Genomic DNA, 19,381 nt, shown 5'->3' with positions numbered 1-19,381 from the left:
ATATATATATATATATATATATATATATATATATATGTATTTTTTGTTTGTTTTGGTACTAAAGATTGAACTCAGGGGCAGTCCACCTCTGAGCCATATCCCCAGTCCTATTTTCTATTTTATTTATAGACAGGGTCTCACTGAGTTGCTTAGTGCCTCGCTTTTGCTGAGGTTGGCTTTGAACTCAAGATTCTTCTGTCTCAGCCTCCCAAGACGCTGGGATTACAGGCTTGCACCACCATGCCTGGCTCTAATATATTTTTTTTAAAAATCTGTCAAGGCAGAAACCTTGGAGCATTGCTAATGCATCTCTCTTGTATGAAGTCCTAGCAAGTCCAATGCCAGAACATCTTTGGAACACATTGATTGATTGATTGATTGATTGATTCAGTCAGCAAACATTCATTGAATATATTTGATATCCTAGGCACTGTTCTGGAGGCTGAAGATATATCAGCAAGCTGAAAAAACTCTTGAAGTCTATAAGGAGAGAAAGAAAATAAGTTGATTAAAAGAAAAGAAACACATAGTAAGGCCCATGATGATAAGTGCTCTGACAATAAGGTGGGGGAGGGGTGGAGAGAGAGGAGTGGGTGGCTCTTTTATGTTGTGTAGATGGGGAGAGCCTTACTGTTCAGGTGACTTTTTTAGGGGGGGGGTACCCGGGATTGAACTCAGGGGCACTTGACCACTGAGCCACATCCCCAGCCCTATTTTGTATTTTATTCAGAGACAGAGTCTCACTGAGTTGCTTAGTGCCTCACTTTTGATGAGGCTGGCTTTGAATTCAAGATCCTCCTGCCTCAGCCTCCAGAGCTGCTGATCAGGTGACATCTGAGTGGAGATCAAAAGGAAACACAGGTCAGGCAGGCAGATATTGGGCCTTTCTTCTGCATCCCATGGCCACAGCCCATCACTATTTCTCCCCTGAACCCTGGCACTTCCTTCCCATTGGCTTTTTGCCCCCACTCTCATCATTCCTTCTCCATTCCCTTTCAGTGTTTCCTGTTTTCAATAGGATACTGTTCAAACTCCCAACTATACACAATACAAGGGCAGTCTCTCCAACCCTTTTCTCAGCTAAACCTGGGACAGAATTTGCTGGGGTGGACAGAATTCCAAGATGGCACCATGATGTTGGTGTTACCTCCGAATGACCCCCTCCTCTTAAGAGAGGGTAAATTCGGTGGCTTGCTTCCAGCAAGAAGCAAGAATATGGCATTCCCACCTTCTATGTATAAAATTCTGTTTTATTCGACTTTATCAAGATTCTGCCACCCTTGAAAAAAACAGCCATGTTGTAAATTGCCTATGGAGAGGACATGGCGGGGAGCCGCAGACGGTCCTAGGAGCTGAAGGCAGCCTCTAGCCAATAGCTGGGGTGAGGAAATGAATCCTGGGAAAAATCTGAATGAACTTGGAAGAAGATTCTTCCTTGTCAAGCCTCAGATAAAATCATAACCCCAGCTGACACCTTGTGCAGCCTGGAGAGTCCCTGAGCAGGGAACCCAGCCAGTCGCGCCCAGACCCTGACCCACCAAAGCTGAAATAATGCGTGTGTGTTATTTTCAGCCTCTGCATTTGTGTTGGGTTGTTACACACCGAGAAGAAACGCATACACTTACCCTTCATATCCTTCGTCAGACTGCCCCTGCTTCTGAATGAGTTTTCTTCTTCATGCCCTGCTGTGAACACAAATTCTATGTACACAAGGTCTCCAACCTTACCTTTTCTCTGTTTCTCCTTTAAAATCCCATCAAAATGTCCCCTTTTCCCTATATGCCATATAACCACCTTCCCAACCCCTAATCCATGGTCCCCACCTCTCCTCCACTCATGGTATTATTTGCATCACAGTCTCTCTCATATGCATATTTATATTTGGGGTGCTGAGGATGGAACTCAGGGCCTCGTGCATGCTACACAAGTGCTCTACCACTGAGCTGCACCCCCAATCCTAGTCCCTTCCTTATTCATCTTTCCATCTCAGGATCTAGTTCAGTGCCTGATTTCCAGAATGTGGTGTGTTGTCTTTGGTGGGGTTGCTGGTATCCACAAATTCCTTAAAATTGCGGGGTGAATGTGGCTCAGGAACAATTTTTTTTTCTGGGAGCATAGTTTCCAACAAACTCTCAAAGAGGCTTGGGGTCCTGGAAAGACTGATTGAAACAGGGTGTGGATGCCAGTTTGTTGAATGTAAGCCACTGGGTTATGGCCCACTACGGGGATGTTCGTTTTTAGCCTGCTGCTAATTGTGGCTTTGCTGGAGGAATTGGAAGCTCCCGCTGTGTTTTGCAGCAGAGCTGCCATTTGACAACTGTAAATGCACATTTACACAGACGCCCCAGGCTCCCACTAGGGGTGAATGGGGTCCAGCCTGGGGAAAGAGAGAGGAAGCAGGGTGGGCAAGGGTGCAGGGAAACCCAGCCCACTGCAAGAAGAACAGACAAAATGCAGTGTCTTTGGGGACAAAGTGTGCAGGAGGCACCTAGAAGCCTGGCTAATTCTGCCTGCTCCTTTTAATAGTGCCAGGTGCTAGGATAACTATTCTACTCTGCCAGCTCCCCTGGGCTCTAGAGGATGGCGTTTGGCAGTGCCAGTATATTTTTAGCCCTCCGGCAAGTGGAACAAAGTGCTCAGAGAGGTGCTGTTTCGCTCTCGGCTCTGGGCAACAGTGGCTGCTTTCTCAGAAGGGGAAGTTCCCTCTCTAGACACAGTGGAGCTAGGGTCCAACCCCCCACTTCCCTCTAAGGCTCTCTGACACAGGAACCTGGGAAAGAGATGTCTTCAGCATGGATGGGGGCGTGATGTGTGCCCAGCGTGGTTGAGGGGAGACAACCAAGGTGGTAGTCTTTCACCGGGAGGGGACTTCACAAAGCCAGAAACTCCCCTACATGGAGGCTGGCTGCTGCTTCTTTTTCTTTTTTTGGGACTGGGGATTGAACTCAGGGGCACTTAATCACTGAGTCACATCCCCAGCCCTTTTTTAGATTGTATTTAGAGACAAGGTCTCACTAAGTTGTTTAGGGCCTCGATAAGTTGCTGAGGCTGGCTTTGAACTCACGATCCTCCTGCCTCGGCCTCCTGAACTGCTGGGATTACAGGTGTGCACCACTGTGCCTGGCCTGGCTTCTTCTTGATGCTTTCTCTGGGGAAAAATCTTGAGTCCTAGGACTACCCAGGGTTAGAGGGCAAGCCAGGCAGCTCTAGGCCAGGGGCTAGTAGGATAAATGGGCCCCTAACCCCAGCCAGGAAAGTCCTGTCCCTGATGGCTGCAGAGAAGGGGAGATGCGGGTGAGAGTGGCAGGAAGCCACTTCCTGATGACCCAGGGATGAACACTCAAGGTCAACCTTGAACATTGATCTGCTAAATATTTGCTTGGAACTCTGACCCAGTGAACTTCCTGTCCTCACCCCTTCCCCAGCTGCAACAGCACTGCCCCTTGATTCTGGACGGATGGGCATCACTTCCCAAAGCGGCCCTTTCCAGGCAGGTGTGACTGCCTCGTCCCAGCTGTGGGTGTGGGGGGTGGGCAGGCTGGGAGCTGGGACAGTTACCTCCACGGACTCTGTGTTTGACGTGGCTACATCAGCAAAGTTGGTCTGAAGTGGTCAAGGTCCAGTGGTCACAGCTGCCCACGTAGAATCAAATTCCACAAGGATTAGGCTCCCTGGGCCCCCTTTCCACCAAAGCTGTCATAGAGCAGCTTTCTCAGAGCAGACAAATGGAGGCTGAGAGGGGCTTTGGCCAGGGCTTGGAAAGAATCTCTTTCACCTCCCATGTGAAGCAGGTGCTCACCTTGTGTGTGTGTGTGTGTGTGTGTGTGCACACGCATGTGCGTGCACACACACACACACTACCCCATCACCCCATTTCCCCTGATTGCCTATCTAGGGTCAAATTCTGCATAGGATCGTTCCCTAAAGCCTGAGAGTTACTTTGCTCCATTTTCCTATGTGGGAAACCATGATTCCCAAAGATTACGCAATTTGTTCAAGCTCACACAGAGAGTTGGGGAGCTAGGTGTCAACTTTGGGGCTGCTGTACCCCAGAAGGAGACAAGATCATGCACCTGTTCTCTAGATTCTAGAGCAATAGATGATATGAAGGCTGGGTAGAGGGTAGAGGGCAGAGCCACCACACCTGTGATAGCCCGGGTATTTTCCAGGATTTCTTGTGGGGAGAGGATGAAGCTGGACTTGCTGTCGTGGCCACACCACTCTATGTGTGCCTGATCTCGAAGCCAAGCAGGATCGGGCCTGGTTAGCACATGGATGCAGGGCTCTGGATACAAATCAATCAAACACCCCACCCCTCCCTCAAAAAAAAAAAAAAAAAAAAAAAAAAAAAACAAGCTGACTCTTTTAAGTCACTGTTATTGGGGGTTTTCTGTCATTTAAAGTCAAACTGATACTAAACAAAATACCTGCAGTCACAGCCATTCCTGCCAGGCTGGCTGCTGCTCTCAGAAGGTGCCTCTGACTCTGTGCTGTTCCCTCCAGCGTTAGCTGTACCTCTCTCTGGTCATGGCAATCCTTATTTTTCCTTCAAAGCCCAGCTACAAAGACCCCCTTCTCCTTGATGCCGTCCCTAATTTCTACCTCCTGGGAACTATGAATTCTTTTGTCTTCAAAATTTTCAGGCCCTCAGTTTACTTCATATATTAAAGTTATCTTGTCTGATTGCTGCTTTGCAATCGTTCTTGTCTGCCTGTTTGTCTTACTAGATTGGAGAAGGTAGTGTTTGTCTGGCCTACAGGCAGTGGGGTGCTGGTAACCAGCTCTCTGGGAGAAGAAGCACCTGTTTTGCAGTGGTTGCCCAGCCCCAGGGTGTAAATATTCCCACCGTGGTCACTTTCAAGCTATGATGGTTTAGCAACCAACTCATGAAATTGCTGAATATCTAACAGCTGGCTCTCATGAGGCAGTGCTAGGAGGCTCTGGCTTGCCACTGCTTATGGGTCTACCCACTGTGGCTGCTTAAGGTTTGAGCATAGTAGGTATGCAGCAAGCTACTGCCACAAAACCTTACTTGGATGGACTGTTCATTTTTTTTTTTTCTTTTTCTGAAGCTCTTACTTTGTTCCTAGAAGAGTTAGAATGGATCTCAGGGAAGATCACTTGCAAACCTGGTGACGATCCTTCTCCCCTCTCTATATTTATGCTTCTTAGCAATATGACTTTGTAGTCTCTCCCATCAAGAGCTGGGGATTATTTCCAGTCCTTCAGTCAGGACTGACCTTATGGTGTGTTTTAGCCATTGGAATATGATGGCAGTGACTTCTGCTTGTTTTGGGATCCTACAACTACAAGGTGTAAAGGCCAGGCTGTCCTGCTAAGAACGAGAGACCACATGGAGCAGAGGCTCACCAGCTAAGATGAGCCACCCTAGATCAGCCAGACCCAGCAAATCCAGCAGCGGGCCAAAGATCTGGGAGTGATCTTGCTGGGACCAAAAGCCTCACCCAGCTGAGCCCAACTCAAATTGCTAATTTGAGGAATCATGAGCTAAATAAAGAGTTAAATAAATCTAGCCTCTAAATTTTGGAGTGGTTTGTTATGCCACCGCAGAGGCTAACTGATATACCATGATTGCCTCTAAAAGAGCTTTGTATTTGTCTGGATTATCCATTGTCCATTTCTGGATGAGATTGCCCCTTGCTCCCTGTTGCCCCTCAACTATGACCAGGATGCCAGAGGTCCACATTATCACCCCCGTCCTGTCCAAGTATATGAGTTATGGTAGAGTCTTACCAGCCCTACACATAGCCTCTAGGAACCCAGAAGAGCGACTTTACTGACACACTGATGGGAGAGTTGGACAAGAGACAAGGAGTCTGGCTGCACACCTGAGTGAGTTGAGGTCTCCAAGCCTCTGACTTTGTGCCACGACATCACGGGGCTGAGAGCTTCCTTCTTCCTATGGATCAATGAAGATTTAGTTTCCTTTTCTGGAAAACGTCCATCCAGGATCAGAAAACTCACATGCCTGTTTTTTCTTTGTTATTCTTTCAAGCCCTGTAAAATAATTATTTAATTTATTTATTTATTTTTGGTGGGACAAGAAGATCCTAATTTATTGGGGTGAGACAACCATGTCTTCTACCAAACGAAATAAATTTCTACTTTCAGTTCCAGAGTAAAATCTCGCCTGTAACCTGTTAAGGAGCTTGAGAAAAACCAAACCCAACCTCTTCTGCCGAAGAGGCTTGAACTCCTGAAACTCTGTAGTGGCAAAGAGGCATTCTAGAGAAGCAGAGAGGAAGCAGACACAGATTTGCTGCTGCACCTGGGGTGTTGTGTGGTTTTCTTTTATCCAGCTGTGTGACCTTGGGCAAGTCACCCAACCCCTCTGGGACTACATATGGTATGGGGCTGGACTAGAGAGCTCCACAATCCCTTCATGATATGGTATTTTTACTAGTTTAAAGGGGGAAAGCCAAAGACAGCCAGACCAGCTTCTAACATTAATCTGTGAACTCTTACCACTGGAGGTGTGTATGTATACTGACTTGGATCTATCACAATGCACCCATTGTGTGACATGAAGTGGTGACATCACACTCTAATGACTCCCAAAGACATTTGATCTTAGGACACCATTGGAACATACACATCCAACATTAGTCATTCCATCACTGAGGTATATCTTATTGACAAGTTGTGTGATCCTGGGCAGATTCTCCACCTATCTGATCTTACATTTCTTCCTCTAAAACATAATGTCATGTGAAAATTTTATAATGTTGAATTCCTATAAATATTGATTGAAAACACAGATAATGATGCTACATAATGCATTACATGGAACGCACACAGAAGTCTGTTTGTTTGTTTGTTGTTTTTTTAAATCTACTTATAACAAATTATGTTGGTCCAAAGGTCTCATTTGGCTCCAAGCAGCCGCACTACACCTCAGACCTTTTAGGATGTTTTCATTTTTCAGTTTCAGGATTTTGTATTCATATAACATTCAGTTATATGTGGACACCTGGGGCTCACTTCTTCTTTCCTATAGTAATTTTTTTCTGAGTCTTATTGGAATGCCTTTGATGCTTATCTCAGAGGATTTTTAAAAGTATAAAATGAAAATCCACCTAAACCTCGAAGCTTGGTGCCTAAACCAGTAGATGTTTACCCAACGGTAGCTGCTGCTATTGTAATTTCCCCACAATGTTCGATGTTCACCCAGGCTAATGAGAAGTTTATTTCTCAGCTTCAGCGGGCAGGGACACTTGAGAACCGCTGTTCTGGGAAGGTCAAGTGTTGGGAATCTAGCCATCCGTGCTATCCAGATCACAAGTCATTTTCTCACCTATAGTTGCTCTCCTGCCCTCCTCTCCTCCTGGGAACAGGGTGGCAGAGACTTCTCCCCTTGTTTCTCACCCCTCTATTGCTGTATGGATCAAATACTCAAAGACGTCAGCTGAGACAATCTCCGGCCTTTAGGCAGGGGTGGAACACCTTCTCATTCCCACTGCCCAGCCGAGGCCAGTCGCCTGTCATTTCCTGTTCCCCTGGATCTCTCCCTCTCACTCTGCTGGGTTACCGGGACTGAGCTCTTCAGACTACATTTCCCAGGATCCCTTGCACTCCGGCTTCCTGGTTGGTTCAGCCAATGGGAGGCACTGGCAGGAGATGAGCGCTGGGAGGGAGGGAAAAGCCAGGGTACTTCTCCAGCCAGGTCAGCTCAGGTGATGATGTCTCGGCAGTCCGGTCGCCCTGGCTCCTCCCTGGTTCCAGCTTCTTAACGTACCTTCCTTTCTTTTGTCCCTCCAGTCTTAGGGAAGTAGCAGTTTCTTGTGGCTGCTAATCCTTGGTTCGCTAAGTCTTCCTGTTTAGGTTTTCAGCTCTTCCATCGTCTTTGTCACTAGTTTACTGTATTAATTAATTGCTGAACTCCTTGACCTGGGTTTGTTTTTCTGATGCGGTCCTGACTGCTACATCTACCATGGTCAGACATCTAAATGTACAGTCGACTGTATCCACGGGTTGCACATCTGTGGATTGAAAATGAAATTTACATCTATACTGAATATGCACAGATTTTTTTCTTGTCATTGTTCCATAAACCATGACAACTTTTTATGTAGCATTTGCATTGTATTAAGTGTTGTAAGTCATCTAGAAATGGTTTAAAGTAGATGGGAGGGTATGTGTAGTTTATATGCAAATACTGTACCGTTTTATATAAGGATTTTGGAATGTGTGGGGTGTCCTGGAACTAATCCCCTTCATATTCTGAGGGATGTATGTATGGGAGTGTTCTTGCCATGTAACTTCCACATGGCCATGACTTTGCAGAAGAATTTTCATGGAACTTTTTCCAGGGTAGCTTCCAAGTTGAATCTGTCCTAGAGGGCAAATGCTTCCTGTGGTTACTTGCTAGCAAAAATGGCCATATTTATCCCCTTCTGCATATCCTACCCCTTTATATTGTGACTGCTGCTCCTCCCATCAAGAAATGGAGTCTAGGGCTGGGGATGTGTGGCTCAAGCGGTAGAGCGCTCGCTTGGCATGCATGCAACCTGGGTTCGATCCTCAGCACCACATACAAACAAAGATGTTGTGTCTGCTGACAACTAAAAAATAAATGTTAAAAAAAATTAAAAAAAAAAAAAGAAATGGAGTCTATTTCCTCACCTCTTGAATCCACACCAGTCTGTGACTTGATAAGTAGAATCAAGCCTGTGCCTCAAGAGGCCCAGCATGTTTCCTTGTGCTCCCTTGGATACCTGCCCAGCTGGGACGTGGGCAAGCCTGGACTAGACTGATGGGATGAGAATACAAATCGAAAAGGAGCCATCCCAGCCCAGACGACCCTGGACCAGCTAGTCCTAGCCAAGCTGGTAGCTGCCTCTAGATGCATGGGGAGAGTCCAGCTGAGGAGAGCTGAGCCCAGCCCAGATCAACAGAACCTTTCAGATCACTCACAGATGTAGGGGGTAATAGTAAACTGTTGTTATTTTAAACCACTAAGTTTTAGGATAGTTTATTATACAGTAGTAGCTGGCCTAACCCAAATGTAGATGATAGCAGGAGTTAGAGAATTCCACATTTGTTTCTGATGAATTTCTGATTCATAACATAGTCTATGTCCAGCAGTCCCCAGTGCCAGTGGGGACCTCCCCACTGGGACGTGGTCCAGTCCAGCTGGGTCTAACCTCAGTGGCCAACTGAGGACAGGGTGTGTAGGTAGCTGAGTAATTAGACATGGTTGGTCAAGTTCAAAGTGTGATTGCTGGACATAGGGCTAAGATCCTATAGTGATTCTGGGTTTTCAGAGACTTTTTTGGGATAGGGCTACCCTCTTCACTCTGCTGCACTTAGTGAAAAAATGAGGCAGAGAAAGGTTGCTAGTTGCCTGCCCTCAATCCTTTTTCCCTATCTTACCAATTACTAAGCCCCTCTGTTTACTAGATGTAGCGTAGGTTTACTTTACCTGGCTTCCCTTGATACAATGGCCAATCTAAAGAGAGATTACTGGATGGCTCAGATGGGAGGCATCTCCTTTGCCCTTTCCTTCCCTCCCACACTGAGCACGAACATATGGCAAACCTGTTCCATCTCTTACAGACAGCAGCCCCTTGGCCACCCTAGCAATGCTACCTACAGGGACCTGCTCGGTATCTTCTAGAAGAGGTTATGGGATCATCTAACTGGGCATGTTGTCTTGGCTTCATCAATTCCTTATAGCCTGCCCATAAGAGCCAGAGGGAAGCTCTGTAGGGCCTGAAGTCTCTCACCAGGGCAGCACTATGAATGGGCTGCCTGGTATTAGTGCAGACCTGCCTCTCTGGGGACATCAGAGCTACTTAATTTATTAATGGGCCCATTCCTTATTTCTTGGACTATTGAGAATTCATTCCCTTTATCCAAGGAATGACAAATCGAGTTATTCCAAATTGATTTCCTGTCCCCACCCAATCTATAGCTGACAAGGTCTTTCTCTAAGGTCATCTTCTGGGGGATCCCTTTTGGAAGGTTACCTAACTGCAGAAGGAGACACCTCAGCCCATCCTTCCCAAGCAGGCCCCCCTCTTAGGTGCTCCAAAGCCACAGGCCTGTCACTTGCCCACTCCATTCATGTGACCCTATCCCTGCACCTGCAGGCACTGCGCCTGCCACCCACTTCCTGTTCGAGACCACCCTGGAGGCCCTCCACTCCTCGCTGTCCCTCTCCCTTCCTGGGCCTTCTGCAGCTCAATATAGAAACTCGGAGCAGATGTTTTTGGTAAACCACTGGGCTGTGGCTAACCTGTGGGGGATGGTGTGGTGACTGTACATGTGTGTGAGGCATCCCCTTCCCTTCAGGCTTTTTCTTGGGCCATTTGGGCTCTCTGAAAGAGCAAGCTATGAATTCATTTATAGTGGCAGTGACTGGGAGAGCCATGGTAATAAATAATGGTGGCTAAGGACTTTGGGAATATGTCATCCTCCAAATCAGATTTTTCTCCAGTTACCTGTTAAGGTCAGAAGGCTCCATCTGCAGCACCAGTTATGAGGCCCTGAGCAGAGCTGAGAGTCACCCCACCCCTGCCATTAGAGAGGAGGAAACCAGGTGCAGAGAGGAACAAGGACCTGGCCCAAGCATTCTGACTCCCAGAGCTGGGTCTGTCTTCACAGGCTTCCTCCGGGAACTCTGTAAAACTGTAGTCACACCTTAGGGGCTATGTGACAGGCTGTGGATTCAGAGGGGGCTTCTGAGAGGCCCTTCTAGCTGCTGAGCTGCCAGGTGCTGATGGGCTGCTCAGTGCTCCAGAGGACAGGCAGGGCCTTCCACCCATGGTTAGTAAGAGAAGTGCTCTCTGGACCCACTCCTGAGATGGGTGCCTGTTCTGGGGCCAAAACCTGATGACATCTCTGCTCTTGGGAGGCATCCCTACTGCTCAGAGCAGGCCAGTGAAACCTTGTAAGATGATTGTGCTAGGAAAAATATGGGAAATTCGTCTGTTTACACGGAGCTGGGGATCAAACACAGGGCCTGTGTACGCTTAGGCAGGTGCTCTACCACTGAGCCACACTCCCAGCTCCCAAGTCCCATTTTTAAAAGCAAAATAGAGTAATCCTGTCTGTACAATGTGCATAATGGTTGTATTTGTATACATATGTGATGTGTACATGTGTGGTGCCATGTGTGGATATGTATGTGCATTTGAAGGTGTTTAAAGGTATATTTTGTGTGTGTACGTGTGAGCAATATGTGTGTATGTGCATTGTGGCTGGGTCTGCTGTGAGAGCATGTGTGTATGCATGTGTGCATATATTAATGTGTTATGTGTGTACATATATGTACATTTATGCCACATATGTTTGAGTGTGTTTGTGAAGAACAGCTCAGGCTATGGCATTGTATTGGACCTGGTTTTGTCTCCCACCATGGAAGAAAGTGGCAGCACCATGATAAGCCATCTGTGCTGGCCAGTCTCTCCCTCCTTTCACCATCTTTTTTCTTCCTGCCAGCACCTTCTTTTAGGGACTGTTATGAGTTTATTGCTGCCTGAAGATGATCTGTCCTTTCAGGAGCAGAGCAGTGCATGCCCCTTGCAAAACAAACTAGCAAACCTAGAAGCGTGTGTGCGCGCACACACACACAAACTCATACACAAATAAAAATTGTCCTTTGTTGCTAAACCAACAGTCCTGGCCAAAGCTTAATAAATTCTCCAAGCTATGGCGGTGACTTAGGGCCAGAGGAGAAGGAAACACAAACACTCTCTTATCCCAAGGCTCTTGCTCCCTGGCCCCCATAGTCAAGTCTTTGGAACCCTCAAGGGTCCTGTGCCACCTTGTTATTGTCCTTGTTGAATTCTTCATGGTTAATAAGATACCCCAGGTGGCCAGGTAGGCTTAAGCTGTAGAGATGGTCACATGACCTGGGTTTAAGTGAGGTGTTCACTAACTTGAAAACTGCTTCACCTTGGTTGGTCTCTAACCCTCCCCAATCCTCAGTTTTCCTCTCTACAATAGAATAAAAATAACAATTGAAGAACACTTTTCTGGGTTAAAATTGTGCCTGTCCTTTTTCTATTTGCTCTCATATCCTTGTTTCCCCCTTTCTACTTTCTGCTTCCTAGCAGAGAGAGATATTTCCAAAATTCTTTCCTCTTAGACTTCTGGATAGGTTTGGTCAAATGAATGGAAGGCTGGAGGGTGGGCGGCCAAGAGAAGTCAGGCATCTCTCTCCATTGCTCTCTGCTTCAGGGGTGTCTCAGACAGTGGCTGCATCTTTGCTGTGGTACCAGGTCTGCTAATGGCTCTTGAACCATGGGCTCTGGTAACCCCTTCTTTCTCCCTTTGTCCCTTCTTATCCTGGGCCTGGTGATGGTAGTGATGACTGCTGGCTGTTACTGAACTCTAGGTCACCTTAACATTTTCAGCATGACCCCTCAGCAATTCAAACCTGCAAAACAAAATCCTTGTATTAAATTCCCTGGGTTGAAAGGCCTACTGTGTTTTGATCTTGAGCTAGGGCCCTAGCTGACAGAAATGATCTGCGTGGCAGTATCTGGTGCATAGGGGATAATCATCGTGTGGTGCTGTGGTCCACAGCTGTGGCTCCTTATGAGCTTGTAAGGATTTCACCAGCCAACTTCTCTCTCCCTCAAGTGAAGAGATCATGAATCCGCCTTCTTCCTTCTCTCTTTCTAAGCCATTTCTGGGTTCTTTTTGCTTTTTTAGTTGCATGGCCCAGGAGTAAGGGAAAGGACCTGGAAGGAGGCAGCTCTGAGTTTGAATCTCAGATTCACCATCAGTAGCTGGGTGGTCTGGAGCCCATCCACTCAACTCAGCTGCATTTGGGCTGGGAATGTAGCTCAGTGGAAGGAGCACTTTCCTAACACGTGCAAGGTCCTGGGTTCCATCCCCAGCACTGTAACACAAAAAGAAAATAACTCAGGTGCATGATCTAAAACCAGGGGATAATAATGGCTAATTAGTAGAGATGGCGTAAACAATAGCACATGATGGAAAGATTAAGCTTTTGCCTTTGTTGACTATTATGATTAATATCACCACCACAGCCCCTTCTTCTAAGGACTCTGGTTCTTTTTACTTGACTTTGGGTCAGTGGATATAAAAATGGCTCACCCTTGTTTCTTCCCAGTATCTCTTGATATGAAGAGCTCAAAGGTTGATAGGAAAGGTGGGCAAATTTGCAAAGGGGCTAAAATTAGCAACTCAGAATCTTTCCTTTCGATGGTGGCCTGAAAGCAACCAAGAATTGAGATCATCACTCAAAAGATGGGGACCTGGCCATGATGGAGAGTCAAGCCTGGCAAGGTCTCAGAAGTGCAGAGCCACAGGCTAGGGAGCCCCAGGGGAGGGGCCCAGTTTGGTACACATGCACCTGAGAGCAGTTTTCGGGCCAGTTATCTGTTTCTTCCTCAGAAGACATTTAGAAGTAGCTCTTGGAATTCACCCTGCCCCTTCCCTCTTCCTATATGCTTGCTTCCATCTGTCATGTCTTTCCATTTCTTATCCACCCAGAAAACTTCTACACATCCTTCAAAACACAGTCCAGTATCACCTCTGGGGACCTTTAGTGGCATCCCCAGACATCGTTGATTATACCATTCCCTGTACTTTCAAGCTCATAAGTGCTTCTGTTGTGGCAATAGCACACCCTCCTCTGTGTACTCCTAATAGCTTATATATCCTATCCTTCTATCTTGGCACCTGTCACATTCCTACAATAATAGCAATAGACACAATGATAGCTGGCAACTTCAATAGCAATTGTCGTAATGAGGAGACAGGTGTTCAAACCCATCACAATCTTGCTCTGGAGTATATGCTTTTAACCTCCCTCATTTTGCATGTGAACCTCTAGAGGAGAGACCTGATTATACCCTTTTTTATGTGTGTGTCCCTAAGAACTGGCAGGGTGCCTGACACCAAGTGGTTCCTTAAAAGCTAGATGAAATAAAAGAACATTCCATAACACTGATGTACCAAGGTTTGTCAAACCATTTCCCTTATATTGCTGTGAATATTTCCTGGCATCTCTCTTTTTGGGGTCTGGATTATTTTCTTTGGGTCAATTCCTGGGAGTGGACCGATTCGGTCCGAGGATGTGGCACTTCCTTACCCTGCCACGTCATCTTCCGCCTTCCAGAGCCACCAGCAGCAAAGAAGCGAACAGTTCCTGGCAACCTTGCAAACCCTGTTCTCACCTTGACCTTGACGTGGCTGTAATGCGAGGTGCCGCGAAGGCCCTGGGGCTGGCGGCTACTCTGAGTCCTTTGGATCCAGCATCGGGGTTATCCGCGGCCAGCGAGCTGCACACGCCCGCCCCAGCGCCGCGCAACCCCGCAGCCCTGCGGCTCTCGCCGCGCGCCCCCTCCCTCCTCCAGCTGCCTTGCTGGCAGCTGGATTCAGCCTGGGGGCGGGGACCAGTTCCTGCATCCTCGCCTGACCACTCCACTGCCTCTGCTTCCTTATTTGGAGGGACAGGAGGTGGGGAAAGAAAAGGGTGGGTAGAGATGGCACAGGGAGAAAAATGTAGGGCAGAGGGAGGTGAGGAGGTGGGGAAATGGTGTCCCTGAGTGGGGGGAGGGCGGGTTAAACGTCAAGGCCCCCTTTGCATTGCTCCAGGGCGGGAACGCTACAGCTCTCCTGATTTCTGCAGACCGTCCCCCAAATCCTTAGCTCACCCAAGGAAAGGCAAGCTCTTCGCCGTGGACCAGGGCTGGAGCTTCTCTCAGACCCCCGCAGCTCTGTCCTCAGGGTCCCTTCCTGTGGCTCAACTGCACAGGACAGCAGGCAGAGGGTTGCAGTCACCCCTCATTTCCCCCGCATGGACCCCTCCTTTCCTCTGACTCCTCCGGTTTTCATTGGCCTTTTCCTCGTCTTCTCTGGACGTTTCCACTTGAACTACAAATACAAAACTGCCAGAGACCCCTACTTGGGCCAGGGACGCCCAGGTAAGACTAGAGACACAGGGAAGCACAGAGTCACCCAGTTTAATTCAAAGACATCTATTAAGGGTGTTCTAACTAGTGAAGAGCAATTTTAATCTGTTATGTTTTAGTGTTCTCAGATAAAATTCAGAATGCCCAGTGCAATTTGAATTTCAGACAGGCAGTGGGTAATATTTTATCCCATGCTTGATTTAATATAAGTTATAACAGCAATATTGCATAGGGCACAATAAAACTTATTCATTATTTGTCTGAAATTCAAATTGAATTAGGCATCCTGTATTTTTATTTGCTAAATTTGGCAAAGTTAATGTATTTCCTTTCTTTTCTTGAATTTTAAGCTCTTGGAATCCCCCCACCCCCCGCAATATTCCCCCCAATTCTCTAGCCACTTTCCTTCTTTCACTTTTTTTGGTGGAAATTTTGCTCCTCAGAGAAATATTCTCTTTTTAATTTTCCTCCTCCCCTGGGTTTTATTTACTTTAGCTAAGTCACTCTGGGTCTCAATTTCAAAGTCTTTGATGTTATTACTAGAGACTGGGATTGAGGCTGTGTGAGCTTTTAGGAAGGTTTCTTCAGGACATTGGAAGGAAATTAAACCTCGGAAAATATGCTTGACATTTTTTTTTCTTTCTTTCTAAAAAGAAAGTCTGTGGGTCGAGCTCCGTTATGGTCACGGGAGCACGAACAGCAGAGTTAAGGCCAAAGAGCTCATTTCTCAAGCCGCCACCAGCTGTAGCCCAGCCAATGGGTGATTTGTCTCCAGCTGCAGGGCCACTTTCTCAGGGTTTCCATCCTCAGCTGAACTTGCAGAAGGATCTGAGAAATCAAATAGACTGGGGCTTCCTATACTATAAGATACACACAAATCACTAGGGGAGCTCTCTCTTTCTTTCTTTTCTTTTCTTTTTCCTCAGTACTGAGGATTGAACCCAGGGCCTTTTTATTTTAATTTGAGATGGGATCTAAGTTTCTGAGGCTGGTCTCAAATTTGTGATCCTCCTGCTTCAGCCTCTTGATAGCTGGGATTACAAGAAAGCACCTTTGCACCTGGCACTTGGGGAGCTTTCACAAGTTCCCTGCTCAGGCTGACCCAATATCATAACCCAGACTCTCTGGAGTTGGGACCCAGGACACAATTAAACAAACAAACAAACAAACAAAACTCCCCTGATGATTCTAGTTTGAAACCCAGTGAACTATCCTGGTTGGAGGACAGTTGGGACAACTCTTGAGTTGTGTGATTCTCTTCTGTTGGTCATCTCTTGTGGATTGGATTTTTAATATGCCCCCAAAAGTTCATGTGTTAGGTAATGCAGCAATGCTCAGAGGTGAGATGATTGGATTATGAAGCCTCATTAGTGGATCGATCCATCTGACGGATTAATAATGTGAATGAATTACTGAGTGTTAACTGTAGGGAGGTGGAATGTGACTAAAGGAATTAGGTCATTGGGGGGCGTGCTCTTGGACTATATCTTGTCCCTGGGTCCTCTTTCTTGATCTCTGCCTCCCTGATGCTGTAAGCTGAGCAACTTGCCTCTGCCACACCCTTCTGCCATGATGTTCTACCTCAACTCAGCCCAGAGCAATAGAGTTGCTCAACCACGGACTAAATCTCTAAAACTGTGAGCCCAAAATAAACTTTTCTTCCTCCAACTTGTATTTGGCCACACACAGATATTTTGGCCACACACAGCTGATTAACATCATCTCTACCCTCGGGTGCCCAGTTTCCCATAGAATTGACCAACTTCATAAATTACCCATTAGTGGCTTCCTTCTCTTCCTTGTTCCTCTCTCCCGCCTTTCTGTGATGCTTCCTGAGATCACCTCCCAAGTCATCTACTTGTCCTTGAATCTGTCTGTCTGGGTCTGCTTTGGGCGATCTTAGTTTCATGGATTACTTTTGTCTACAGATGGCTTTCTGATTTAAATCACGAATTCTCTTAAAAGGTTGCTTGGAGAGTGGAAAACCCTAGTGTTAGGAGCTCTGTGGCTCAGACAGTCTGAGTTATTGTGGATATAGGCATTGTAGAATCATGGGTTGTGGCTCGATGGGGCTAGAATTTACTGATACTGACATCTCAGTCAGGCTCCTGGGGCTAGGGTAATGTCAGACATTTATACTTCATTTTCAAAAAGAGTGCTTGCCTAGCATGCACGAGGCACTGGGTTTGATCCTCAGCATCACATAAATGTAAAATAAAGATATTGTGTCCACTTAAAACTAAAAAATAAATATTAAAAAAATGTAACTGGGTAGTTCCAAGCCTAGTTTCTTCACCTCTACACTGGGGCTAATAATGCTGCCTGTTAGTGTTGTTGAATAAAATAGCAGCTATTGAAGATAGAATTATTAACCTTATTTTCACTTCCCCACAGCAGCATTAATATTATATATCCATGCCATTCCCATACTGCTTGCTTATAGTCTTAGCTGTGTGTGACTTGTCATGACCAATAGGATGTTGGCAAGCTTGATGAAAGTAAAGGCTTGAGTGGGATTGTGCTATTAGGTTTGCTCTTGCATTCACGTTTTCCTTGATAGAGCATTTATTAAGTAGCTGCTGCCTCCAGAAGTATGGGGGACATACTAAACAGATTTGAACTTATCTTGTGGCCTGGAGTCAGGTCCACCTGAGCCCAACTTAGATCAGCCAAACTCCACTTAACCTGCAGATGTTGTCATATGTTGCTAAGTTTTGTTACACAGCTTTATTGTAAGATAGCTAACAGATACAATATTTATGAAAACATTCAACACAAGGCTTAACACATTCTGTAAGTCCAGCATATGCCGGTGCCTCTCTGTCCCATGATAACATGAATGTGGGAAATGATTTCCTTGATTATTGTCCCTCAAATAAGATTTGTGGATCAAGATCTTGCAGCAAGACATCCCTTGTTGGGATGGAAGCTCCAGTTGGGAATAGGGTCCTGCCCTTGTACTTCTTCCTTCTTCAAGTGACTCTAGTACATCCCTGATCAGAGGTAAAGACCTTTGTTATCACAAACTCCTTTTCTGTAACAACTCCTTTCCAAGCTCCTCTTTCAAAACAAGCTCAAGTTCATCTCTTCCTAAGCATTCCTAGACCCCCCCAACCACAAAGACTTCCCTCATTTTCTATCACTCACTTAGCTCATGGCATTTGTATCATTTCACTTTATGCCCACCTTCAGCAGTGATAACTCTAAAATAGCAGTGGACATTTTAAAATACCAATTGCATATCAGGCATGATGCTAAGAGCTTGACATACATATTTGTTTGAAAATCAATATAGCTGTGGAAGTTACCATTAATACTTCATTTGCAAATTGTCTAATGCTTTTGAGTTTTACATGAGTCAGGTTTCAAAAACCCGATTAATTATAAAAATTATTTTAAAAAACAGTCAATGCATCCTTATGGTGTAGGTAAAAGGATATTCCAATTTTATGCATAAAAAATGTTTTGTCTCAGAGAGATTTGTTCACTATTTATAAGTGGCAGAGGAGCTACGTAGACCCAGGTCCATCTGATCCCAGACCCATATCTTCACTCCCATCCTATGTAGCCATTTTGGTCTTTCTAATTAGATTGTAATATCTTCAGGTGCAGATAAGGTATTGGATGTATGTAGCAGGTACATTACACACTGGCATATGACCATTATTTGTCAGCTGGCTGGCCTAAACTCAGGGATTAAGCAAAGGATGCTCATGTAAGGTGCAGGGTTGGCTTCCTTGTAGAAGCATCCAACAGCCTGGGCACACTCTGTGCTTTCCACTCTTAGCATCCATCAGCCCTACTCAATCAATGCCTGCCTTCTCTGTGCTTCTGCTCAGTCTTGGGAGATCCATACATTCTCCCAAACCACACCATATCTCTGTGAGTCCTGGCAAGTGTCAGGATGCTTTTGATCGTAATGAACAGGAACCTGATTTGGGCTGTGGTGTCCTTTCCCTTTGATTCTCTCCCTCTGTCCTCTTCTGTAGATCTACTTTGTGACTTCCCCCAGATTTTAAGCTTGTGCATCCTCCATATTGTGTTTCCAGTTTCAGGATATTGGATCATCTTTGGACCACTCCCTGTGGCATTCCGTGGGAATTCCACTTACTAAATGATTTTGGTCTTGTTATTGTTGCCACCCACTATGGTAGTGGGGCTAGGATTTACTGAGACTGACATATCAGTCAGGACCCCGGGGCTAGGGTCATGTCAGACATACAACATTTTGGTGTCTGCAAAGTAGTAGGGGAGGGGTAGAAGGACATTTGGGAGCAACCCCAAGTCTAGATGGGGGGGTGGCATGCAGAGGAAGAGGTAGGGTGGGAGAGCAGATAGCCTGTAGGAGGAGTGTTGAGAGCCCAAGAGCCACATTTGGTGGCCCGTACGGGGAACGAACCTGCGACCTTGGCGTTATCAGCCACCAAGCCTTCTGGAATGTTACATAATTTTTTCTTTAGCCATTATTG

The 19,381-nt window shown here is 46.2% G+C and overlaps 1 long non-coding RNA gene across 1 annotated transcript; it reads right to left on the bottom strand.

The window, feature by feature from the left end:
- Positions 1-351: 351 nt before the first annotated feature.
- LOC107140163 lies at positions 352-14,334 on the bottom strand. The gene is made up of 5 exons (XR_001503250.2): positions 14,175-14,334; positions 7,316-12,403; positions 5,850-6,018; positions 1,626-1,682; positions 352-480 (listed from the first exon to the last, which is right to left on the bottom strand). It is a non-coding gene; the product is annotated as an uncharacterized LOC107140163 (long non-coding RNA).
- Positions 14,335-19,381: the final 5,047 nt, after the last annotated feature.

Source organism: Marmota marmota, unplaced genomic scaffold, assembly GCF_001458135.2.
Source record: "Marmota marmota marmota unplaced genomic scaffold, marMar, whole genome shotgun sequence".
Classification (NCBI taxonomy): Eukaryota; Metazoa; Chordata; class Mammalia; order Rodentia; family Sciuridae; genus Marmota; species Marmota marmota.
Note: the sequence above shows the minus strand (reverse complement) of the source record. Positions and strands in the feature narration are given on the sequence as shown.